General features: G+C 34.8%; 1 long non-coding RNA gene across 5 annotated transcripts; it reads right to left on the reverse strand.

Moving 5' to 3' along the window:
- LOC148626759 (uncharacterized) lies at positions 1 to 27,980 on the reverse strand. 5 transcript variants are annotated; one of them, XR_015922448.1, is made up of 11 exons: positions 26,322 to 27,980; positions 22,747 to 22,875; positions 17,853 to 18,036; positions 14,608 to 15,235; positions 13,165 to 13,300; positions 11,925 to 12,059; positions 10,181 to 10,808; positions 8,736 to 8,871; positions 7,495 to 7,629; positions 4,319 to 6,382; positions 5 to 1,964 (listed from the first exon to the last, which is right to left on the reverse strand). It is a non-coding gene; the product is annotated as an uncharacterized LOC148626759 (long non-coding RNA). The 5 variants fall into 5 exon arrangements; XR_015922455.1 differs by lacking the exons at positions 7,495 to 7,629; positions 17,853 to 18,036; XR_015922453.1 differs by lacking the exons at positions 7,495 to 7,629; positions 11,925 to 12,059.
- Between the last annotated feature and the right edge of the window lie 6 nt (positions 27,981 to 27,986).

The raw sequence follows: 27,986 nt of genomic DNA on the forward strand, positions 1-27,986 counted from the left end.
ACTTAGTATTTCGATTGAAAGAGCTTTCTATCCATCTGAAAATCGGGGTTTCATCAACACCCATTAGATAGTTGATTGATTTTCTTTTCATTTGCTCATTTGCGTTTTCCAAAATAAAAAAAAAATGTTTATGACTCCCTTTTCTGCATTCATTTTATCTATTAGCATTCTGCTTTTCTATACATTTTTACTTTTTTTGGTTTATTCTTTCGTTTGTTAATAACACAAAATACAGATATTCTTAGTTTTTTTTATATCCCTTTGATTTCGATTTTTTTGTCTCTTTCAGTTGCATATTTTCTGTACTTGTAATTGCAGAGACAAGTATAAGTGTCTAGTTCTTGTTATTTAAAGCGAAAATTATTTCCGTTTCATTTCCCCATTTCCAGATCGACGAAAAACGCTCCAAACGTTCAAAAAGTGAAAGTTCGACAAATCGTTAGACATTTGTTCTGTTCGAATTTTATCCGTTTTAAATGGTTTGAACCATAAAAATAAAATATGCGTATTCATAAGTGTATGCACAATTACAAAGTATTATTATTTATATGTAAGTTTCCTCATGTGACCCCGTGATTTAATGAGATTGGGTCCTAGTCTACCATTCAAAAGCATGGTGACTCGTCATTTAGAGAGCATTGAGTTTAATGTTAAGGGCAAAACATTTTTCGTGAACAAAAATACCGATTAAAATAACAAATATTTATTTCTACATGATAAAGGTATTAAGAAAAAAACATAAAATGGAAGATTTCACATTGTTATACAGCGTTCCCAGTACCCGGAAGTAAACAATAAAATGCAGGTTGGTCTTCAGTTTTCAATACGTTCCACGTCGTAAATTCCGGTGAAGAAAATGAAACTAGAACAAGACTTACATATCCAGGCGCGTAGCCAGCCAGACGCACGGAAGCACGTGCTTCCACGTCATTTCGGCAATTTTTTTTTTTTTTTGAGAGAGAGAGAGAGGGACGGTTTTCACCGTAATATAAGGACAATTGTTGACCCGTTTACCGCATGGTGAGGACAGAAATGTAGAAGTGAGGACAAAGGTGTTGTCCTCACTTCTACGGTTGGCTATTTTAATTGTCGGGACGCATCTGACATTTTCCGAAAAATAAATGTTCATGAGGACCACGGTCCTCACAAACGCAACTCTCACTCTCTCGACCACTCATTGGTTAATCGATGGCGGGAAGAGCCATCGGAACATATCGCAACTTATCATGACATTAGACAAACATCAATCTCTATTACCCAGACGCTTGTTTTACCTACCAATTTGTATAGATAAAGCGTCTTGATAATTAAGATCTACCACCAAAATGTGACAAATGTCGAAAGCAGGCACGAAACCACAATTAATTTTCCCACTGTCTTCTTTATAGCCTTTCTGTAATTTAAAAAAATTCCACCGGCGCAATTCAATTCAGATTTTCAGGGACGTTAATTTGAACCTTCCAACAACTTATATAAAAAATATAAAAAAATTTACCATTATTTTTTCAAATTTTATGCATAAACACAGAGATACCCTAAAAAATGACCCAAAATGGCTTCTGGATGTCACAAACTTGACCTTTTTTGACCTCACCAAATCACAACCTAAATGTCAAATTTCTCATTTCAACACATCTACTAAAATAATTTCATTATTCCTCTTCCATTTGAGCACAAAAAGTATGAGAAATTCTGAAAGGAAGTGTTTCTAAAAAATTTTTGAAAAATCCCCTATTATTATAGGAACTATATTCGTATACAACGAAAAGCTAAGGGCAGATAATTGTGGTCTCGTACCTATTAGATGCGCTAAAGTTAAAATATTGTAATAAAAAACCATCTTCTGTTATTTCATCATATTTCCAATCATTCTGCAAAGTTTCGATCAAATCAGTCCATTATCATGTCCACAAACCAGCTTCAAAGACAGCTACCCAAAACTGTTTTCAGCTCTTCTTTCTTATCTGAAAAATTCAAAAAGTTAGATATGACCACTTTTATCAATATTGCAATAACTTTTTTACTTTTGGAGATATTTTCACAAACTAAAGTGTTTTTTTCTCTTGGATAATTATAGTATTTGAATTACAAATTTTCTTTTATCAAAATAGTTTTAAAGTGGTTTAATTTTTTTTTTCAAATTCCAAATATGGAAAAAAATAGAATTGAATCAAATGAAGCTAAAATTAAAAATACTTCTACTTCATAAAAAAAAATAGAAAAAAATATTGTAAATTACTTTAATGATTCAGAAAACAGCCCCAATTTACAGATTCTTGATAAGTTGAAAAGTATTTGTGTAAATAATTATTTTCTACAGGTGCCAATATGACCAATAATCTAAAGGCTCAGGGTTGCATACTCAAACATAAAGTTCTTCAGATAAGAAAATTTTTGAATAATTACACAGGTATTTTAGGAAATTTTCATCACAGCAAGTTTTTTTCTTCACATTTTAAAGAAAACAAAATTGATTTATCACATTTGGGTCTCAAAGAACGAAAATTATAATATAGTGGTGCAAAAATGGTCAATTTAATTTAATTTTTTTTTTTCTAAAGGCATTTTATTTTTTTTACTAGTATCTACTTAAAAAGTACAAAAACAATCCCAAATCAAATATTTGTTATCAATAATACGGAATTAAACCACCATATTGGCTTTCTTTTGATGATTCTTTGAAAACCCCCCATCACTCAGGGGGCAGTCTAGTATCCTATTAGGATCAAATTATCTGATCTAATGAGTAAAAGACTGCACCCTGAGCCTTATTAGAACTAAGTAAACATTGTCAGCATCTAGAAATTCTCACCTAAACTATCAAAAGAACCAAAAAGTACAAATAGTAGCCCTTTTGAGACTAAAATCATACCAAATTTTGTTGCGGAACCATACAAGAAGAAGATTCAAATATGTTTACTGATGGTAATACTCCACACAACAAAGGCAAAACTGGTCTAGCAGGAAGCCACAAGGTTAGTAATGCTGGACGGTTCAAGAAAGGTCATACTCCGTGGTCGAAAGGTCTCGTTTTTGAGAATGCAGTTTCATCAGATGAAGAAGAGTCAAAAGCTTACATCCGAATGAATCTGCAAGATCACCAACAAGACGACATCACAGCTGAGTCCGTATCCAGGACTGACAGCTCACAAGTGGTAAAAGAAGATGGAAGTGGTGTGATTAAATCCAGTATGATCCTGCGGCCACGGTTCCTGAAAGCAGACAAAGAAAAGGTGACATCAAATAATTCTCATATTATTGAGAGTGAAAAGATGTTTGACATGTTCAACTTGGCGTACCAACAGCACAGGGAAACACCAAAAACTTGTAAGAGGCCATGGATGGAGCCACATAGTGACAGAAAATGGGGTGCCTGTATCATGTACAGAGTTCGGTGTGCAAACTGTTGGTTGGCGACTCCAACACTAGCAAAGTTGTACTCAGAAGTTGAAAACAACAAGCCAGGGCCAAATCCAGCCGGTACTAACATTGCGCTAGTTTCAGCAGGACTAGATAGTCCAATACGAAGCACCAAGACCCAGGAGATTTTAGCGCGTGTAAGTGTTCCACCTCCATGCAAGAGTGGTATGCAGAGAAACACCGACCGAATTTCTAAAGTTATGGTAAAGCAGAACAAGGACGACATGAAAGATAAGGTTGAACAAGTGAAGGCATACAACAAAAAGAAGGGACAACCAGAAAATGTGATAGATGTGACCTTAGATGGCAGGTACCCAACTGCAACAAGGTCCAGCAGGAAGAAACCAGGGTTAAATGCATCACAGGCACAGATGCTTGCGACTGAACAAAATACTCCATGGAAGTTTGTAGTCACATCATCTTCACTAAACCAGCTATGTTGGAAGGGAGCTTGGCTCAGAGGAAAGGGATTTGATGCAGAGTGCCCAGGCCATGAAGACTGTACTGCTACCCTTCATAGAACTATACCAATATCAGAATATGCCATGGGAAAAGAAATTGGAAATCAGCTTGCACTGAAAGGTATGCTTATCAGTTATGCCACAACAGATGGAGATGCACGTTCCGCTAAAGGAGTAGAAGATGCCATACATGTACTGTATCCTATGTGAAAAGTGCAGAGACTGGCGGACCCAGTACATCTAAGCCAACATCAATTCCGAGCGGGAATGCGAGCTGAGTTTAGTGAGACCATGTTTCATGGACAAACTAAAGAAGAGAACAAAGACTTGAAGAAAATGTTTAGCCTGGACTTGAAGTGTCGCAGTTCCATGATATTGAACCAGTTAATGAATGAATATAACAAGGACACAGAAAAAGTATGTAAAAAATTACCTACCATCCTTTCAACTACAGTCCAGTGTTATGGTGGAGACTGTTCATCTTGCCTTAAGGAGTCTGTGGTATGCAAAGGTACAGTCTGGTGGACCAGATCCTTTTACCTAAGCACTTACAACATCACTGTGCTGAAAATAGATGAAATTGATGAAATTATACTGCTAGAACTACTGAAAATGATACTTAGTGAGGAAGTAGTCAATAGCATGAGAATGTTCCACACAACAAATAAAAATGAAGGAGTTCATCGTGCATTGAGTGTGAGTTTACCAAAAAATGTAACTCATGGAAAAAACATGGAAGGCAGACTTCATTCTGCAATACACAGGACCAACAACAGACCTGGTACATCAGCCAAGATGAAAAGCAAAGAGTTGAACATTAAAGTGTCCGAAGACTGTGAGACCTTCTTTGATAAAATGGAGAGAGAGTATACTTACAAAAGGAATTATGAGCAGAAACCTGAAGTAAAGATAAGAAGGTTACAACAGACAGCTGTCAGACTGGAGGAACACAAGATTCATAAAGAGCTCCACAAAAAGAGACCAGACTATGTAAAAGGGCAACTAGATCCTGTACCAGATGAGCTGATGCATGATGCATACTGCAAGAAGAAGATGCCTAAGTAAAAGACAGACAGCTTAAAAAAATCAAAGGTCCTTTTAAGGACCACCCAAATCTTTCAAAAAGATTTCTTATATTGATACGGATAAAATGAAATTTAATGAATAAATGAACACTTTCCCCTGCCCATTTTCTTTTAAATCCATTAAAATACCTAAATTATTATCTGGCATCTTAAGGTCCACTAAACAGGGCGGAAAAGGGGCAATGTGACCTATACATTCCCCTTTCGACACACATGTTTGCCTACTGTTGTTGATACCATGTGGTTCCAACACCAGATGAGCTACATTTATGCATTTGGTATTGTGGCACAGGTGTGATACATCAACAGCTGCTAACTGTGCAGCCCTATGCTGTATCATGTATGCAAGCCTGTGCACATATAATAATTTCCACCCAATGGCACCAGGAAATCTACAATTTATGACCCCATATTTGCCATTTGGTGTACATGACCCTGTCCAAATAAAACACTCTCCATTTAGCCCAAGGGCACATTTTTCCTCTAGCTTTTGATGGTACTTCTGAAAAAAGGCATCCATTTTGTAAAGTTACTTTTTCAAGCAAGATTGAGTAGGAATATTTCTCAAAACGAGGATTTGGTACTCCTCAAAACCACAAAAAAAGTCCAAATTTGAGATATCCAACCCCTATCTTTTGAAAAATGGCTAAATTATGCAAAATTTCCTCAAAATATAGTAAATTTGATATATTTCAATAGTACTGTACCTCTACTACACATATGAAACATAAAAATACTCACCAATATAAAAATGTAGCCATATCAGCTGTTTTTGTATGCAAACATACCTCTCTATTAGGCACGAAACCACAATTAATTTTCCCACTGTCTTCTTTATAGCCTTTCTGTAATTTAAAAAAATTCCACCGGCGCAATTCAATTCAGATTTTCAGGGACGTTAATTTGAACCTTCCAACAACTTATATAAAAAATATAAAAAAATTTACCATTATTTTTTCAAATTTTATGCATAAACACAGAGATACCCTAAAAAATGACCCAAAATGGCTTCTGGATGTCACAAACTTGACCTTTTTTGACCTCACCAAATCACAACCTAAATGTCAAATTTCTCATTTCAACACATCTACTAAAATAATTTCATTATTCCTCTTCCATTTGAGCACAAAAAGTATGAGAAATTCTGAAAGGAAGTGTTTCTAAAAATTTTTTGAAAAATCCCCTATTATTATAGGAACTATATTCTTATACAACGAAAAGCTAAAGGCAGATAATTGTGGTCTCGTACCTATTAGATGCGCTAAAGTTAAAATATTGTAATAAAAAACCATCTTCTGTTATTTCATCATATTTCCAATCATTCTGCAAAGTTTCGATCAAATCAGTCCATTATCATGTCCACAAACCAGCTTCAAAGACAGCTACCCAAAACTGTTTTCAGCTCTTCTTTCTTATCTGAAAAATTCAAAAAGTTAGATATGACCACTTTTATCAATATTGCAATAACTTTTTTACTTTTGGAGATATTTTCACAAACTAAAGTGTTTTTTCTCTTGGATAATTATAGTATTTGAATTACAAATTTTCTTTTATCAAAATAGTTTTAAAGTGGTTTAATTTTTTTTTTTCAAATTCCAAATATGGGAAAAAATAGAATTGAATCAAATGAAGCTAAAATTAAAAATACTTCTACTTCATAAAAAAAAATAGAAAAAATATTGTAAATTACTTTAATAATTCAGAAAACAGCCCCAATTTACAGATTCTTGATAAGTTAAAAAGTATTTGTGTAAATAATTATTTTCTACAGGTGCCAATACGACCAATAATCTAAAGGCTCAGGGTTGCATACTCATACATAAAGTTCTTCAGATAAGAAAATTTTTGAATAATTACACAGGTATTTTAGGAAATTTTCATCACAGCAAGTTTTTTTCTTCACATTTTAAAGAAAACAAAATTGATTTATCACATTTGGGTCTCAAAGAACGAAAATTATAATATAGTGGTGCAAAAATGGTCAATTTAATTTAATTTTTTTTTTTCTAAAGGCATTTTATTTTTTTTACTAGTATCTACTTAAAAAGTACAAAAACAATCCCAAATCAAATATTTGTTATCAATAATACGGAATTAAACCACCATATTGGCTTTCTTTTGATGATTCTTTGAAAACCCCCCATCACTCAGGGGGCAGTCTAGTATCCTATTAGGATCAAATTATCTGATCTAATGAGTAAAAGACTGCACCCTGAGCCTTATTAGAACTAAGTAAACATTGTCAGCATCTAGAAATTCTCACCTAAACTATCAAAAGAACCAAAAAGTACAAATAGTAGCCCTTTTGAGACTAAAATCATACCAAATTTTGTTGCGGAACCATACAAGAAGAAGATTCAAATATGTTTACTGATGGTAATACTCCACACAACAAAGGCAAAACTGGTCTAGCAGGAAGCCACAAGGTTAGTAATGCTGGACGGTTCAAGAAAGGTCATACTCCGTGGTCGAAAGGTCTCGTTTTTGAGAATGCAGTTTCATCAGATGAAGAAGAGTCAATAGCTTACATCCGAATGAATCTGCAAGATCACCAACAAGACGACATCACAGCTGAGTCCGTATCCAAGACTGACAGCTCACAAGTGGTAAAAGAAGATGGAAGTGGTATGATTAAATCCAGTATGATCCTGCGGCCACGGTTCCTGAAAGCAGACAAAGAAAAGGTGACATCAAATAATTCTCATATTATTGAGAGTGAAAAGATGTTTGACATGTTCAACTTGGTGTACCAACAGCATAGGGAAACACCAAAAACTTGTAAGAGGCCATGAATGGAGCCACATAGTGCCAGAAAATGGGGTGCCTGTATCATGTACAGAGTTCGGTGTGCAAACTGTTGGTTTGCGACTCCAACACTAGCAAAGTTGTACTCAGAAGTTGAAAACAACAAGCCAGGGCCAAATCCAGCCGGTACTAACATTGCGCTAGTTTCAGCAGGACTAGATAGTCCAATAGGAAGCACCAAGACCCAGGAGATTTTAGCGCGTGTAAGTGTTCCACCTCCATGCAAGAGTGGTATGCAGAGAAACACCGACCGAATTTCTAAAGTTATGGTAAAGCAGAACAAGGACGACATGAAAGATAAGGTTGAACAAGTGAAGGCATACAACAAAAAGAAGGGACAACCAGAAAATGTGATAGATGTGACCTTAGATGGCAGGTACCCAACTGCAACAAGGTCCAGCAGGAAGAAACCAGGGTTAAATGCATCACAGGCACAGATGCTTGCGACTGAACAAAATACTCCATGGAAGTTTGTAGTCACATCATCTTCACTAAACCAGCTATGTTGGAAGGGAGCTTGGCTCAGAGGAAAGGGATTTGATGCAGAGTGCCCAGGCCATGAAGACTGTACTGCTACCCTTCATAGAACTATACCAATATCAGAATATGCCATGGGAAAAGAAATTGGAAATCAGCTTGCACTGAAAGGTATGCTTATCAGTTATGCCACAACAGATGGAGATGCACGTTCCGCTAAAGGAGTAGAAGATGCCATACATGTACTGTATCCTATGTGAAAAGTGCAGAGACTGGCGGACCCAGTACATCTAAGCCAACATCAATTCCGAGCGGGAATGCGAGCTGAGTTTAGTGAGACCATGTTTCATGGACAAACTAAAGAAGAGAACAAAGACTTGAAGAAAATATTTAGCCTGGACTTGAAGTGTCGCAGTTCCATGATATTGAACCAGTTAATGAATGAATATAACAAGGACACAGAAAAAGTATGTAAAAAATTACCTACCATCCTTTCAACTACAGTCCAGTGTTATGGTGGAGACTGTTCATCTTGCCTTAAGGAGTCTGTGGTATGCAAAGGTACAGTCAGTGATAACTGGTGGACCAGATCCTTTTACCTAAGCACTTACAACATCACTGTGCTGAAAATAGATGAAATTGATGAAATTATACTGCTAGAACTACTGAAAATGATACTTAGTGAGGAAGTAGTCAATAGCATGAGAATGTTCCACACAACAAATAAAAATGAAGGAGTTCATCGTGCATTGAGTGTGAGTTTACCAAAAAATGTAACTCATGGAAAAAACATGGAAGGCAGACTTCATTCTGCAATACACAGGACCAACAACAGACCTGGTACATCAGCCAAGATGAAAAGCAAAGAGTTGAACATTAAAGTGTCCGAAGACTGTGAGACCTTCTTTGATAAAATGGAGAGAGAGTATACTTACAAAAGGAATTATGAGCAGAAACCTGAAGTAAAGATAAGAAGGTTACAACAGACAGCTGTCAGACTGGAGGAACACAAGATTCATAAAGAGCTCCACAAAAAGAGACCAGACTATGTAAAAGGGCAACTAGATCCTGTACCAGATGAGCTGATGCATGATGCATACTGCAAGAAGAAGATGCCTAAGTAAAAGACAGACAGCTTAAAAAAATCAAAGGTCCTTTTAAGGACCACCCAAATCTTTCAAAAAGATTTCTTATATTGATACGGATAAAATGAAATTTAATGAATAAATGAACACTTTCCCCTGCCCATTTTCTTTTAAATCCATTAAAATACCTAAATTATTATCTGGCATCTTAAGGTCCACTAAACAGGGCGGAAAAGGGGCAATGTGACCTATACATTCCCCTTTCGACACACATGTTTGCCTACTGTTGTTGATACCATGTGGTTCCAACACCAGATGAGCTACATTTATGCATTTGGTATTGTGGCACAGGTGTGATACATCAACAGCTGCTAACTGTGCAGCCCTATGCTGTATCATGTATGCAAGCCTGTGCACATATAATAATTTCCACCCAATGGCACCAGGAAATCTACAATTTATGACCCCATATTTGCCATTTGGTGTACATGACCCTGTCCAAATAAAACACTCTCCATTTAGCCCAAGGGCACATTTTTCCTCTAGCTTTTGATGGTACTTCTGAAAAAAGGCATCCATTTTGTAAAGTTACTTTTTCAAGCAAGATTGAGTAGGAATATTTCTCAAAACGAGGATTTGGTACTCCTCAAAACCACAAAAAAAGTCCAAATTTGAGATATCCAACCCCTATCTTTTGAAAAATGGCTAAATTATGCAAAATTTCCTCAAAATATAGTAAATTTGATATATTTCAATAGTACTGTACCTCTACTACACATATGAAACATAAAAATACTCACCAATATAAAAATGTAGCCATATCAGCTGTTTTTGTATGCAAACATACCTCTCTATTAGGCACGAAACCACAATTAATTTTCCCACTGTCTTCTTTATAGCCTTTCTGTAATTTAAAAAAATTCCACCGGCGCAATTCAATTCAGATTTTCAGGGACGTTAATTTGAACCTTCCAACAACTTATATAAAAAATATAAAAAAATTTACCATTATTTTTTCAAATTTTATGCATAAACACAGAGATACCCTAAAAAATGACCCAAAATGGCTTCTGGATGTCACAAACTTGACCTTTTTTGACCTCACCAAATCACAACCTAAATGTCAAATTTCTCATTTCAACACATCTACTAAAATAATTTCATTATTCCTCTTCCATTTGAGCACAAAAAGTATGAGAAATTCTGAAAGGAAGTGTTTCTAAAAATTTTTTGAAAAATCCCCTATTATTATAGGAACTATATTCTTATACAACGAAAAGCTAAAGGCAGATAATTGTGGTCTCGTACCTATTAGATGCGCTAAAGTTAAAATATTGTAATAAAAAACCATCTTCTGTTATTTCATCATATTTCCAATCATTCTGCAAAGTTTCGATCAAATCGGTCCATTATCATGTCCACAAACCAGCTTCAAAGACAGCTACCCAAAACTGTTTTCAGCTCTTCTTTCTTATCTGAAAAATCCAAAAAGTTAGATATGACCACTTTTATCAGTATTGCAATAACTTTTTTACTTTTGGAGATATTTTCACAAACTAAAGTGTTTTTTTCTCTTGGATAATTATAGTATTTGAATTACAAATTTTCTTTTATCAAAATAGTTTTAAAGTGGTTTAATTTTTTTTTTTTTCAAATTCCAAATATGGAAAAAAATAGAATTGAATCAAATGAAGCTAAAATTAAAAATACTTCTACTTCATAAAAAAAAATAGAAAAAATATTGTAAATTACTTTAATAATTCAGAAAACAGCCCCAATTTACAGATTCTTGATAAGTTGAAAAGTATTTGTGTAAATAATTATTTTCTACAGGTGCCAATACGACCAATAATCTAAAGGCTCAGGGTTGCATACTCATACATAAAGTTCTTCAGATAAGAAAATTTTTGAATAATTACACAGGTATTTTAGGAAATTTTCATCACAGCAAGTTTTTTTCTTCACATTTTAAAGAAAACAAAATTGATTTATCACATTTGGGTCTCAAAGAACGAAAATTATAATATAGTGGTGCAAAAATGGTCAATTTAATTTTTTTTTTTTTTTTTCTAAAGGCATTTTATTTTTTTTACTAGTATCTACTTAAAAAGTACAAAAACAATCCCAAATCAAATATTTGTTATCAATAATACGGAATTAAACCACCATATTGGCTTTCTTTTGATGATTCTTTGAAAACCCCCCATCACTCAGGGGGCAGTCTAGTATCCTATTAGGATCAAATTATCTGATCTAATGAGTAAAAGACTGCACCCTGAGCCTTATTAGAACTAAGTAAACATTGTCAGCATCTAGAAATTCTCACCTAAACTATCAAAAGAACCAAAAAGTACAAATAGTAGCCCTTTTGAGACTAAAATCATACCAAATTTTGTTGCGGAACCATACAAGAAGAAGATTCAAATATGTTTACTGATGGTAATACTCCACACAACAAAGGCAAAACTGGTCTAGCAGGAAGCCACAAGGTTAGTAATGCTGGACGGTTCAAGAAAGGTCATACTCCGTGGTCGAAAGGTCTCGTTTTTGAGAATGCAGTTTCATCAGATGAAAAAGAGTCAAAAGCTTACATCCGAATGAATCTGCAAGATCACCAACAAGACGACATCACAGCTGAGTCCGTATCCAGGACTGACAGCTCACAAGTGGTAAAAGAAGATGGAAGTGGTGTGATTAAATCCAGTATGATCCTGCGGCCACGGTTCCTGAAAGCAGACAAAGAAAAGGTGACATCTAATAATTCTCATATTATTGAGAGTGAAAAGATGTTTGACATGTTCAACTTGGCATACCAACAGCACAGGGAAACACCAAAAACTTGCAAGAGACCATGGATGGAGCCACATAGAACAGAAATTGGGGTGCCTGTATCATGTACAGAGTTCGGTGTGCAAACTGTTGGTTTGCGACTCCAACACTAGCAAAGTTGTACTCAGAAGTTGAAAACAACAAGCCAGGGCCAAATCCAGCCGGTACTAACATTGCGCTAGTTTCAGCAGGACTAGATAGTCCAATACGAAGCACCAAGACCCAGGAGATTTTAGCGCGTGTAAGTGTTCCACCTCCATGCAAGAGTGGTATGCAGAGAAACACCGACCGAATTTCTAAAGTTATGGTAAAGCAGAACAAGGACGACATGAAAGATAAGGTTGAACAAGTGAAGGCATACAACAAAAAGAAGGGACAACCAGAAAATGTGATAGATGTGACCTTAGATGGCAGGTACCCAACTGCAACAAGGTCCAGCAGGAAGAAACCAGGGTTAAATGCATCACAGGCACAGATGCTTGCGACTGAACAAAATACTCCATGGAAGTTTGTAGTCACATCATCTTCACTAAACCAGCTATGTTGGAAGGGAGCTTGGCTCAGAGGAAAGGGATTTGATGCAGAGTGCCCAGGCCATGAAGACTGTACTGCTACCCTTCATAGAACTATACCAATATCAGAATTTGCCATGGGAAAAGAAATTGGAAATCAGCTTGCACTGAAAGGTATGCTTATCAGTTATGCCACAACAGATGGAGATGCACGTTCCGCTAAAGGAGTAGAAGATGCCATACATGTACTGTATCCTATGTGAAAAGTGCAGAGACTGGCGGACCCAGTACATCTAAGCCAACATCAATTCCGAGCGGGAATGCGAGCTGAGTTTAGTGAGACCATGTTTCATGGACAAACTAAAGAAGAGAACAAAGACTTGAAGAAAATATTTAGCCTGGACTTGAAGTGTCGCAGTTCCATGATATTGAACCAGTTAATGAATGAATATAACAAGGACACAGAAAAAGTATGTAAAAAATTACCTACCATCCTTTCAACTACAGTCCAGTGTTATGGTGGAGACTGTTCATCTTGCCTTAAGGAGTCTGTGGTATGCAAAGGTACAGTCAGTGATAACTGGTGGACCAGATCCTTTTACCTAAGCACTTACAACATCACTGTGCTGAAAATAGATGAAATTGATGAAATTATACTGCTAGAACTACTGAAAATGATACTTAGTGAGGAAGTAGTCAATAGCATGAGAATGTTCCACACAACAAATAAAAATGAAGGAGTTCATCGTGCATTGAGTGTGAGTTTACCAAAAAATGTAACTCATGGAAAAAACATGGAAGGCAGACTTCATTCTGCAATACACAGGACCAACAACAGACCTGGTACATCAGCCAAGATGAAAAGCAAAGAGTTGAACATTAAAGTGTCCGAAGACTGTGAGACCTTCTTTGATAAAATGGAGAGAGAGTATACTTACAAAAGGAATTATGAGCAGAAACCTGAAGTAAAGATAAGAAGGTTACAACAGACAGCTGTCAGACTGGAGGAACACAAGATTCATAAAGAGCTCCACAAAAAGAGACCAGACTATGTAAAAGGGCAACTAGATCCTGTACCAGATGAGCTGATGCATGATGCATACTGCAAGAAGAAGATGCCTAAGTAAAAGACAGACAGCTTAAAAAAATCAAAGGTCCTTTTAAGGACCACCCAAATCTTTCAAAAAGATTTCTTATATTGATACGGATAAAATGAAATTTAATGAATAAATGAACACTTTCCCCTGCCCATTTTCTTTTAAATCCATTAAAATACCTAAATTATTATCTGGTATCTTAAGGTCCACTAAACAGGGCGGAAAAGGGGCAATGTGACCTATACATTCCCCTTTCGACACACGTTTGCCTACTGTTGTTGATACCATGTGGTTCCAACACCAGATGAGCTACATTTATGCATTTGGTATTGTGGCACAGGTGTGATACATCAACAGCTGCTAACTGTGCAGCCCTATGCTGTATCATGTATGCAAGCCTGTGCACATATAATAATTTCCACCCAATGGCACCAGGAAATCTACAATTTATGACCCCATATTTGCCATTTGGTGTACATGACCCTGTCCAAATAAAACACTCTCCATTTAGCCCAAGGGCACATTTTTCCTCTAGCTTTTGATGGTACTTCTGAAAAAAGGCATCCATTTTGTAAAGTTACTTTTTCAAGCAAGATTGAGTAGGAATATTTCTCAAAACGAGGATTTGGTACTCCTCAAAACCACAAAAAAAGTCCAAATTTGAGATATCCAACCCCTATCTTTTGAAAAATGGCTAAATTATGCAAAATTTCCTCAAAATATAGTAAATTTGATATATTTCAATAGTACTGTACCTCTACTACACATATGAAACATAAAAATACTCACCAATATAAAAATGTAGCCATATCAGCTGTTTTTGTATGCAAACATACCTCTCTATTAGGCACGAAACCACAATTAATTTTCCCACTGTCTTCTTTATAGCCTTTCTGTAATTTAAAAAAATTCCACCGGCGCAATTCAATTCAGATTTTCAGGGACGTTAATTTGAACCTTCCAACAACTTATATAAAAAATATAAAAAAATTTACCATTATTTTTTCAAATTTTATGCATAAACACAGAGATACCCTAAAAAATGACCCAAAATGGCTTCTGGATGTCACAAACTTGACCTTTTTTGACCTCACCAAATCACAACCTAAATGTCAAATTTCTCATTTCAACACATCTAATAAAATAATTTCATTATTCCTCTTCCATTTGAGCACAAAAAGTATGAGAAATTCTGAAAGGAAGTGTTTCTAAAAAATTTTTGAAAAATCCCTTATTTTTATAGGAACTATATTCGTATACAACGAAAAGCTAAGAGCAGATAATTGTGGTCTTGTACCTATTAGATGCGTTAAAGTTAAAATATTGTAATAAAAACCCATCTTCTGTTATTTTATCATGTTTCCAATCATTCTGCAAAGTTTTGATCAAATAGGTCCATTATCATGTCCACCAACCAGCTTCAAAGACAGCTACCCAAAACTGTTTTCAGCTCTTCTTTCTTATCTGAAAAATTCAAAAAGTTAGGTATGACTACTTTTATCAATATTGCAATAACTATTTTACTTTTTGAGATATTTTCACACACTAAAGTGTTTTTTTTTCTCTTGAATAATTATAGTATTTGAATTACAAATTTTCTTTTATCAAAATAGGTTCAAAGTTGTTTAATTTTTTTTCCAAATTCCAAATATGGAAAAAAAATAGAATTGAATCAAATGAAGCTAAAATTAAAAATACTTCTACTTCATAAAAAGAGTAATCAAGGGAACCAAGGTCATAGCAGTAATCAAAAGAATGTAATCCAGGGACAAAGACCAGACATGGAAAACAGACATACACAACAAAGAACATAACTTAACTAAAATCACACATACAAAGTAACAAAAGCTGATTCCGTATCCAGGACTGACAGCTCACAGGTAGTAAAAGAAGATGGAAGTGGTGTGAATAAATCCAGTATGATCCTGTGGCCACGGTTCATGAAAGCAGACAAAGAAAAGGTGACATCTAATAATTCTCATATTATTGAGAGTGAAAAGATGTTTGACATGTTCAACTTGGCATACCAACAGCACAGGGAAACACCAAAAACTTGCAAGAGACCATGGATGGAGCCACATAGAACAGAAATTGGGGTGCCTGTATCATGTACAGAGTATGGTGTGCAAACTATTGGTTTGCGACTCCAACACTAGCAAAGTTGTACTCAAAAGTTGAAAACAACAAGCCAGGGCCAAATCCAGCCGGTACTAACATTGCACTAGTTTCAGCAGGACTAGATAGTCCAATAGGAAGCACCAAGACCCAGGATATTATAGCGTGTGTAAGTGTTCCATCTCCATGCAAGAGTGGTATGCAAAGAAACACTGACCACATTTCTTAAGTTAGGGTAAAGCAGAACAAGGACAACATGAAAGATAAGGTTGAACTAGTGAAGGCATACAACAAAAAGAAGGTACAACCAGAAAATGTGATAGATGTGACCTTAGATGGCAGGTACCCAACTGCAACAAAGTCCAGCAGGAAGAAACCAGGGTTAAATGCATCACAGGCACAGATGCTTGCGACTGAACAAAATACTCCATGGAAGTTTGTAGTCGCAGCATCTTCACTAAACCAGCTATGTTGGAAGGGACCTTGGTTCAGAGGAAAGGGATTTGATGCAGAGTGCCCATACCATGAAGGCTGTACTGCTACCCTTCATAGAACTATACCAATATCAGAATATGGCATGGGAAAAGACAATGGTAATCAGTTTGCACTGAAAGGTATGCTTATCAGTTATGCCACAACAGATGGAGATGTATTGCTGATGCAATACAGTGTCCCCTTTCCGCCTTTGAACTCATTGACTTTATGAGATTTTTTTTTATATATGTGAAATAACAATGGATGGTGTTATTTTTAACAATCATGAGAAAATAACTCTTGAACAGCAAAAGCCAATTCCATCCAAATCAAACCTGATCTTACTTTTACAGTATATAATAACATTTTTGCATTACAGAAAGCTGCATAAAGACATTCTCTTTCTATCACCTGGAAAGTTGAAAAAAACTTTGTTATTATGAATTAAAGGGCAAATAACTCTAGAATGACAGCAGCAATTTGCATCAAAATGATGAAACAAAATTGTATGTGAATTTCTATGTCAAAGGCCATAAGTTCCATATAAACCATTTTGCCGCAATAATATTTAAATTTAACTTGTAACTTGTCATGATAAGAGTAGCTAATAAATATGAAATCAATTAGATGAGGCATTACAAAGAAAAGTCTGGAAAACATAAAATTTTATGAAATTTTCTATGTCCAAGGGACACAACTTCTGTAAAAATCATTCAACCGTAACATCATTCAAACTTAAGAAGCTGTCTTTGTGAGAATCATGCAAAATTTGAAAAATGTGATACACCCTAAAGAAGGCTACATATTTTTATTTTTGTAATTAAGTTGTTTTATGGGTCTATACTATGAAATGTGCAATTATTCATTTCAATATGCCTGCTCTTAGAAGGTAATCAACATTGAAAATCCAGTAGATTCTATTGTATTTGAGCGTCAATTACAGAGTTATCTCCCTTAATTTTGAAATCTACAGTGCATTATATACAATTTTTATCTCCTAAGAGCACGGGTTATATGAAAAACCACATGCTAATTTCTGTTTACTACGACATTTCAAACAAAATTTCAAAAATAAAAATATGTAGGCTTTTTACGCATGAATCACATTTTGCATGATTCTTAGCTGGAGTGCTACTTAATTTGTAACTTGTCATGATAAGACTGTATACCAAATATGAAATCAATTGGATGAGGCATTACAAAAAAAAGTCCAGAAAACATAAAATTTTATGAAATTTTCTATGTCCAAGGGCCATAACTTCTGTAAATATCGTTCAACAATAATGTCATTCAAACTTAACTTGTAACTTGTCATGATAAGACTATATACAAAATATGAAATCAATTGGATGAGGCATTACAAAAAAAGGCCGGAAAACCAAGTGTGACTGATGGACTGACAGACAGACAATGTGACAGACTGACGGACGGATGGAGTGCAAACCGAAGTCCCCTTCTGCATTTGCCGAAAGATAAGACTTTAATAAAAAACCTTCAACTTGTATGAAGAGGTTGAAAGCAACAAGCGTGGTCGTCGTACAGCCAAAATAATGTAGGCATGCAAGTGGGTCTTCAACACACACCACTAGGTACAAGAAGTTACCGTCAAGTCTGTATGGCATCAAATATTCCCCCCCCATCTGTATCAGGCATGCAGTACACATCAAATAAAGTGGCTAAAATAATGGAAAATAAAAATAAAAAAGACATGAAAATGCAGAGAGAAACGGTAGAAAGAGTAAAAAGACTATGCAGCCTGGATCCTAAGAAAATAAATGTCCAGGCCAATGGAGTCTATAACAATAGAATATGTTCAGGAATTGGAAAAACACCATTCCAACCAGCAATGCAGTCTAACTTCTCTGTAACTGAAAATAAAACATTCAAACATAATGTTGTAGCCACAAATCCAAAATCAAAGCTGTGCTCATCTAAAAAGAAAAAGCATACAGCAAAAATTTAAAAAGGTGAACATGCTGGATTGTGTAATGCTAACATTAACATGCAAGACAGTATTCTGGGCAAGTGAGTGTTTCGAAAAACTCTTGCGAGTAACCACAGACCCAGACAGTAGTGCGTATAAAGACACAGAAAGCATAGTCAATGAAGGCCTTAATTCAACTGAACCAGTACATTATTCGACACAAGACATGTGTCAGCCAACCATAGGAAGTATGTGACAAATCTGTCAAGTGTGTGCGATATAATGCCAGCTCGGTTGAAAACCCAGAAAAAACACCTCCATGAACTGTTTGCATCTAACATAGCAGCAAGGTGCCAAGGCCAAAAAAAAATGAGTGTTTACTGTCACATTTTTTTTTTGGGTGGGGGGGAGTTCAATAGTAGTTTTCTAATAAGCTACAAGATAAAAAAAAAACAGAAGACACTGTAATAGTGCACATGCTTTTCTATCAGCAAGTTTTCTTTTTATATTGTAATTTGTTTTCATTATTACATGTAAATGGTTTTATAATATATGACAGTTTTACTGTTTTGGATACAACATGCAATTACTCATAAGAATTATGTTCCAACAATATTAGCTTCATTAGGCTCATTCAAACAGATAAAAGTAAACTGTCTAACACAAAAAATGTCTTTAAAACGTAAATTCCCATAAAGCTACAGGCCCAGATAATATTCCAAACATGTTTTTGAATAAATTTTCAGAAGAGTTATCTCCATTTCTTCAATTTTTCTTTCTAAAAACTATAAATGATGGTAAAATTCCAGAAGACTGGAAACAAGCTAATGTAATACCCAAGAGTGACAAACATAACGCTATAAACTATAGGCCTGTATCCTTAACAGCTATTTGTTGTAAGATCCTTGAACATGTATTAACAAGTAACATCAGGAAACATCTAGACATAAATAATATTTTAAGTGATTGTCAACATGGCTTTAGAAGTAAATGCTCATGAGAAACACAACTAATAACTTGTGTTCAGGACATAGCCAAATCATTATCAGAAGGCAGCCAAGTAGAAGCAGTTCTTTTAGATTTCTCAATGGCCGTTGATAAAGTGCCGCATGAAAGGCTTATGAACAAACTAAACTATTATGGAATTAGAAATAATAATCTTAATTGGATAAAAGATTTTTTATCGAACAAACAACAACAGGTCATCTTAAAAAAATGGCATTCAATCTTCTAAATTATCTGTAGATTCAGGTGTCACACAGGGTATTGTACTGGGCCCTACCCTATTTTTATTTTTTTATTAACGATCTGCCAGACAATGTATCTAGTAAAGCTTGTCTTTTTGCTGATGACTGATTATTATACTGGAAAACAAATAAGATAAGTGAATCTAATGAATTACAAAAGGATATCACAAATCTTGAATTGTGGGAATCAGAATGGCAAATGAAATTTAATGCAGAAAAATGCTACAATGTATGTCATAAATATTTCTAAAAAAGCTAAACCAAATTCATTTCAATATAAACTGCATAACCACATATCTGAGACTGTACCAGACAGCATGTATCTAGATGTCACTTTAAGTAGTGATCTTGATTGGGGTCAATATATTAACAATGTAACTGCGAAAGCAAATAAAACTTTAGGCTTTTTACATAGAAATATGAAACACTGCACACATAAGGTTAAAAGCCTTACGTAAAGATGTCTTGTGCATCATATCGTACAGTACTCCTTGCCAGTTTGAGATCCCTATAAACAAAACCAAATTGTCCAACTTGAGCAGATTCAGGCTTTTTTACTTCATAAGATAAATTGGGGGGGGTTAGTGGAAGTTACAAATAATATGCTCAAATTTATACAAACAAAGAATTCTATAAGTATTTCTTCTACCCAAACACTATAACAGATTGGAACAATCTCCAAGAATATATCTGTATGTCACCTTCCCTAGAAAAAAGTGGTATCTCCACATTAACATTTGAAGGACATTATCTAGCTAAATAATAAAATAAAATAACCCCAACCACTGTACATAATGTAAATATGTTTAACTTTTATGTTATACATTTTAACATTAATTGTAATGAATTGTGAACTTGTCTTTTAACGTTAAATATCTGACCACGATTTTCATGCATATAGCACTGCAAGTTCCGGGAGGTTCCACACTCCTTGTGGAGTCTACTTCCGTACCGGAAGATGATGTCACTACTTCTCCAGCTGACAATGTAGAAGTAATCTCAAAATTATTTGGAGACATTACTTACATGAATCATTGTTTTTCAAATGAAAATCCTCACTATCGTAATATTCAATAAATATATCAATAAAAGTTCTTGAATTGCTAAACGGAGCTATGACATTTTTGTCTGCTTATAAATGGGTACACTGTTTAAAAGTTTGCAACAAAATGCTGGCAGAGCTGGCACTGGAGGCCGCCATTGTTGTTTAATATAATAAATACCAATACCGGTGACGGAAAAGGCCGTAATTTCCAGAATTTCAGAAAATTGGCGATTAAAAAAGCTTGGATCGCGGTGATAAAATGAGGGCAGGTCAGGTGACCGTAAATACACATATTTTTTTTGCCCAAGCAGAACACACACAGGCACATGCAAGAATCTAAAAAATCCTGATAGGGTTCTATCAAAACTATCATATGTTACTGATGCTGTAGTGGACTGTTACTATGGAAACCATTCAAAATGTAAACTGGATTGAAAAAAAGGCTTACTTAAAGAGGGGAAATTTTGAAATTGAATCAAATGCAGTCCAAACATGTTCTGTGACAAATTAGAAACTACTGCCTAGGATGCTTGCTAAAAATACTAATACTCAAAACGTTGAGGCGTTTAATCGCACTATTAGAAAGAGTAATCAAGGGAACCAAGGTTATAGCGGTAATCAAAAGAATGTAATCCAGGGACAAAGACCAGACATGAAAAACAGACATACACAACAAAGAACATAAGGTAACTAAAATCACGCATACAAAATAACAAAAGCAAATGGGCAACTCGGACTCCACTAAGAACTGGGAGCATGGACCAGGTGCACCGGTAGGGTAAGCGTCCTCTGCTTTTCTAGAAACACCCGCCGAGTTGCTCATAAAAAGTCAAGTCCGGGGTAGACAAACAAGGAAAGGAAAACTATGACCCCGTTTTCATGGTGTTGATGGGCACACCATAACGATCCACGAGTTCATGATGACGACCATAAAACAAACATTGTAAGACAGCAAGCTATTTAAGATCACTTGGAGGAGATCCAGAGTGTCCAGGCCATCCTGGTTACTGTTCAACTAACATAAAATGGAGTGCTACAATAAGCAATGAAGAGAGGTACGGTGAAATACTGGCTGATATGTGAAATAAAGATGAAGAACCACTTATCATTGGACAATTAAGGTACCAGTATCGTATTGCATATCCCTGAGCAGGTGTACGTCAAAACATGGATGCTATAAAAATATAGTGCATTTTCTTTTTGCCTCTCTACAAACTAATATTTTGTCAAAAGATATGAACAATGACTTATAAAATAGAGCAAACATCACACTGTAAAATGAAGAACTTTTTTAAAAGAAAATCTAACATAATATCTTAAAAATGTTCCACTGAAAAGGTTGGTTTGGTGAGTGCAAAACGAAAGCTAAAGTAGGGAAAATGGCTATTTATAGTTCGAGACTACTTTTCTGTCCGATCTTCGTGGACTCACCCTATTTTCTTTGCGGGAAATTATTTTTTCACATGTCCTTAGAAATGCTACATAAGTGAAAGTTTTATTGAATCAATTTACATATTTTTTAAAAGAATCCTAAAAATATGCACTTCACTATAGAAGTCTATGGGAAAATTAATACGATACTGAGACCTTAACAACAGATGGTGAGTCAGAATATTTTGCCAGAAACAACAAGAAAATTTAAATTTCATACCTGAGAACCTTCGTGACGGCAGACACTTAATTAGCCAAATCACAAGTGCAAGCCTGTGACAATGCCACATTCAGTGAAATGATTCTACAGTTTGTAACTAAAGCAGACCACACTATGCTCCAAAGACAATTTACTATTGACTTAAGCAACAGATGCACAACAGAGTTCAACTTTGCTCTTAGTGTGCAGGAGATATGAACAAACTTGTGAACAGACTTAGCTATCCAGCACAGTATCATTGCATGTTAATACAGGACATTGTTTAGGAAAGTACAAATCATACTCCTGTGTATGTAAAGGTACTGAGCAAGATCACTGGGGCAAAAACTTTATGCCAGATGAGGAAGCAAAATGCTGGTACATGACAGAGGATGATGAGAGATAATGTGTGTAACATAATCAGCATTCGATTTGGTCAGACAAACTTGGTTACTTAAGACTCGTTTTGGGACAATGACACAAAAGTGTGTTGCTGTAATCTGAGGCTATTGAAAGTCAGATCCAGAAGAATTCACTCACCCAAGACGCTATTCTGCTTGTACTCATTCAAGTGCAAACAGGATTAATCATGGACCAGGGGAATCTGCACTTCTGAAGTGTGAGGCTCTTGATGTAACACTTCTATCAAACTCGCATCCAGTCACCAAGCTGAAAAGACAAAATTAGAAACTTAATATGATAGACTGAGACAAAAGACACCAAAAGTGAAAAAAGCTAGAGTTGTTTCTTCAAACAGGAATTTTATGACTTATGACTCAATACCAAATGAGCTTGAAACATATAAAAAAGGACTAGCTGACTCTTGCAAAGTGATGCAAATGAAAACACAAAAGAATACATGTGATGAACATGGATATTCAAAAGGAAAATGAGACTTTGTTAGGACTTAAAACTTACATTCTACAACTAAAAAACACAATCTGGGTAAGTTGAATGATGCTAGCATGCTAGGGGGTCCAAATGTGTCTGCTATTATCAATTTCTGGCAGTTCAAGGGACAAATGTTCAGAGTTTATACATAAACTGTTATGGCAAATGTGTGAAACATGTAAGTGTGGGGTATTTCTATATGATGCACAAGCATATACATCATATGTGAGCTAAATAATTTATCCTGCCACCAGGCCATTTAACTTTCAAACGACCATATTTAGGACCTCTAGTAAAGCCTCTTTCTCTCTGATTAACTGCAAATCTAATAGACCAAAATTCACAATTTTTGGAAATTGCTTATTTAGTTCAATTTTTGAATTAAGCTTTGCTAATTGCAGAATTTTCCATTGGGAACTATTTTGGAAATGCCATGGGACTAGTACTTTCCCAGGTTATGTAAATTAATTGCAGTTAAAGTAAAATTTGCATCTGAAATAAGATATTTCAGTATTGTCTGTTATTTATAGCACTGTGTAAATATATTAAATAAAATTTAAATGTACATTGCTTTTAAATAAAGCACATTATTTTTTCCACTATCTTGCATGCATGCATGTATACCTGAATATCAAAATAGTATACATGTACATGATTTTCGATTAAAAAAGAAACTCCCCAGCCTTTAAGAATCATCAACAAGAGGCTCATTGGGGCCTGAATCGCTCACCTGGAAATATTTTTCGTTTTTCAAGGGCAATAACTCCAGATCTGTTTATACTACTTGATGACAATTCATATTTTTCACAGTAGTCTATGGAAATGATTTGTAAAATCTTGAACTAAAAAGTATGTGTATGCGTGTGTACTTACAAAAAATGAATTATGACATGGCAGGACTTATGCTATTATGTTATGAATTTGTTCTTAGTATCTCTGATCTTTTAAAGGTACTGTATGTTATCTATGAAGATGCACAGTAACTTGTACACAACCATCAGAATGTATAAACCATACTTTACAGAGTTCCAAGGATTTGTTACAAATAACTTCCTTATCATAAGCCCAAATAAAACACTGAGAGTCTCACTTCAGTTCTATGCTGGTCTATAATATTAGAAACTTACCAGGAGCAATTTATATCCCACATATTAACCGATAGCATAAAATTCTATAAAAATTCTGTTTATAATTTGACAACCATGACAACATAAAATATATGTGTACAGGAATTCTATCAGTTATTAGCCTGAAAATAATCATATTTTCCTATGATTTTTATTCTTCATACTCTGAAGCAGTGCTGCACTAAATGTTTACAAATGTACCAAAATGTACAATAAGGATCAAAGAAAAATGTGAATATGCTCATGTAAAATTGTTAATGCATGTTTTGTTACAATGTACATGTACATTTACATTTGCTGCTTTGATAAGGTATCTACATGTTCATGTTTATGCACAGACTGTTGATACTGTATGTACATTCAATAAGCTACATGTACATTTGAACTGTACATAAAGCCTTCAAATTATGGTGATCAAACTCATATTAAGTATTTCTTTTTTGTATAAAATGGAAGATTTTTTGTGTTTCTGCAGCTTTTAAATATTTTTTTTTTATCAGAGTTCATGAAATCCAATTCTAACTCAAAATGGCGGTATCAAAAGACTGGAAGTTATGGTTTAATCCATATTGGCCCCGGTTTGAATTCATATTAATTGGTCAGTTTTTGACATATTTTAACATATTTTGGGTAGCTGGTTAATAATAAAACATATAATTTCACCTTAATTTTAATTAAGTCTATATCTCGATGAATCAAATATGTATGAAATTAAATCACGAAGATTTTGTTGTCTTCTCTAATAATCACCCCCCATTAAAAAATTGTAAATTTACACTACAAGATTAAACATACCAAATAATTCAATATACTCAGTCCCAGTACCATCTTTCGGCAACTTTAAATCTCCTAATCTGATGAATTGAATTACTCTACTATCAACCATAATTTTAATTTCTCCACTCTTCACAGTGGAGTCACTCATGTCCTCCACTGTGATTCCACCAAAGTAGAAACCAGGATAAACTTGTCAAATTTCAATATTTACCCTTTACAGAAATGTTATTAAACTACTAAAACCATAAAATATATCTTGGCATAAAGACAGAAGTTAATTACAGACAATTTTGGAGATGGTGACTCTACTGTGGAGAGTGGAGACACTGTGACTGCACTCAAAATATCTCCACTGTGGAGAGTGGAGAAATAAAATTTGTGTTGACAGTAGTGTATTAAGTTACTCTTAATTAAAGTTGTCACTTATTTAATGCAAAAAATGTTCACCATTTTGAATGGTCCCATATTGATGCCCCATACCGTAATGCATGGTTGTGATTTCGTAATGACCAGCTGTAGGAATTTCTGATTCGTAATGACCAGTTGTAAATGATGTACATGTATGAAGTTGTTTGATAAAATCCTCTAGAACTTTTTAAAGTTAGGACAAACAGTGAAGACAAGTAATAGTGAGAACTGCAAACTAATTCTTGGACTATTTATTAACAATTGACATTATTTCTATCTTACATCTACTCTACGTGAATTTTCGTAGATACATGTAGATTTTAATATGTAGGAATTAATATACATGTACACATGTGTAGACAAACTAAACTGGTCAATGTGCCTTGTACAAATAATACAATCTTTGTTGCATAACTACTCTTTATCTTGTCACATAAGTGTCTGAACAAGGTTTAATTTCATATATAGATGTTTGACCAAAAGGAGGGGTCATCCATTCAACAAACTGTTCACACCTGCAACACCAAGCAATCAGTCATCAATCTGAGTTGCACATCTTCATAAATAATGCACACAACAGGAAAAGAAGTGCATTGCTTTGACTTTCATGTACAATGGAATTTTATTGTTTTCTCATCAAAACGCCACGACGTCCAGAAAAGAAATAAAGAGTTAGCAACAAAATCCCTAAAAGTACCTTAACACCCATGCATTTTTAACACTGTCTGACAAAAAGGCAATACTACAGCATTACGATCATATTGGACGGGCTTGGCCTCGGCAGCTCGGGCCGTCGGGGCGTTAAGCCTTAAGGGGTCTGAATCAATCCTTTAACTAACTCGGTCAACAGAAAAAAAAATGACCTTAAATGTTATATGGACGTCGTCGAAATATAGGTTAGTGACGTCTTACCGCTTATGAATCTGTGAGCGCAGGGTACATTCTGTAAGTCAGCAACCCATGAACTACCACTTATACAGCCATTGCACATACAAATAGTCTCAGGTCTAATCGTCCTCGATAATGACAAGGTCCGATAAATTCCTAATAGCAAAGGATGGTTACCTGTTTGGAACGACAATGTTCGGATAACAGTCAGAAAACAATCCTTTTCGGGCGTGGCTATTCTTTTGAGGTTCAGTTGTGGAACATTGAAGTTCCCAAATAATCGCAAAATTTTTCATGAGAAATTTTAGCTCTTCAATCATTTAAGTAAATGTCTCTCTTCATTGAAATGATGGTAAAATCCTAATGAAAATGCTGGTGTTGATGAATGAGTTGCACTTATCCTTAAAATGGACCTTTTTTCCTGGTTCCCCCGACCTATCCATTTTTCAAAACATCTTTTTTTTCTTGAGTATTATATTTTAAGGGCGAAATTTGATCGGGGGAATTTCTTATTTATAAAGTTTTAAAAAAAATACAACTGACCAATCGATTGACCAGCAAAAATTAATACTATATAACCCCCGATATTAAAAAAATGCTTTATAACTTGATGGAAAATTTCGACCAAATAAATTCTCCTAACGTCGGAAAAATTTTGTATTCGCCCAAAATGGCAAGGGCGAGTATATATATATATATATATATATATATATATATATGTGTGTGTGTGTGTGTGTGTGTGTGTGTATGTATGAACTGACTACATGTATAATGTTCATGTTTAACATTGGAACAACCAGCAATATAAATATGGTCTCTCACGGAAAGAACATTTATAGGAAAATAAAATATTTTTTGTCCGTAAAATTACTTGTCATAATAGATTGGTCAATCTATAAATGATTGTATTGGATTTCTATGGATCATGAGTATAACATCGATTTATCTCTGATGTGCATGCATGATACATGCGTGATCATGTACATGCATTCATCTGATTGGTAAATTGGTACATGATCCTGGGATTATTGGGTTACAGCAAGAGATGACCCTCGCGGTCAGTCGCCGTACAAATTCCCAAGGATCAAGTCTGTATTTAACAAATGTTGGCACTTTTTAATTGGTAGCGGAAAACTCACAGTGTAGGCTTAGAATGGGAGATAAACAGAATCCATAATAACAATAATATTAATTGGCACAAACATATTTACAATAATTTACAAATGCCGTGGTTTTAATAACATGCTAACAGTATGAACAGAATGCTGTTCTCATAGAAGGTCAATTGTTTACAAGATTACAAAACACTTCCGATAAAGTTGACAAACTACTGCATACATATCAACGGAGAAAATCACTACTTAATGAACTGTAATCTCTTGTGATAGTATTTTAGACCTTTTTATAACCCTTATGTAAAGCAAATCTATTCATCAAAGGTTTAACTGTTTTGTTATTTATATGATATCACTGCTTTATGATATTTTTTCTTCAACATTTTGTATACAGGTATTTACAAGCATTACTTACAGCTTACTTAACACGTTGTTTACATCCAAAGTCTTTATTGCTGTAATTTCAAATCTGTTTGAAAATCATGATGTCATTAAACTAACTAACTACATGTTTTAATTTAACATTTAACCTTAGAACTAATTCTTACTACAATCACTAGAAACTAAAGCCTAT

Source organism: Perna viridis, chromosome 1 (assembly GCF_037379345.1).
Source record: "Perna viridis isolate PV_CMFRI_1.1 ecotype Kerala chromosome 1, ASM3737934v1, whole genome shotgun sequence".
Taxonomy (NCBI): Eukaryota; Metazoa; Mollusca; class Bivalvia; order Mytilida; family Mytilidae; genus Perna; species Perna viridis.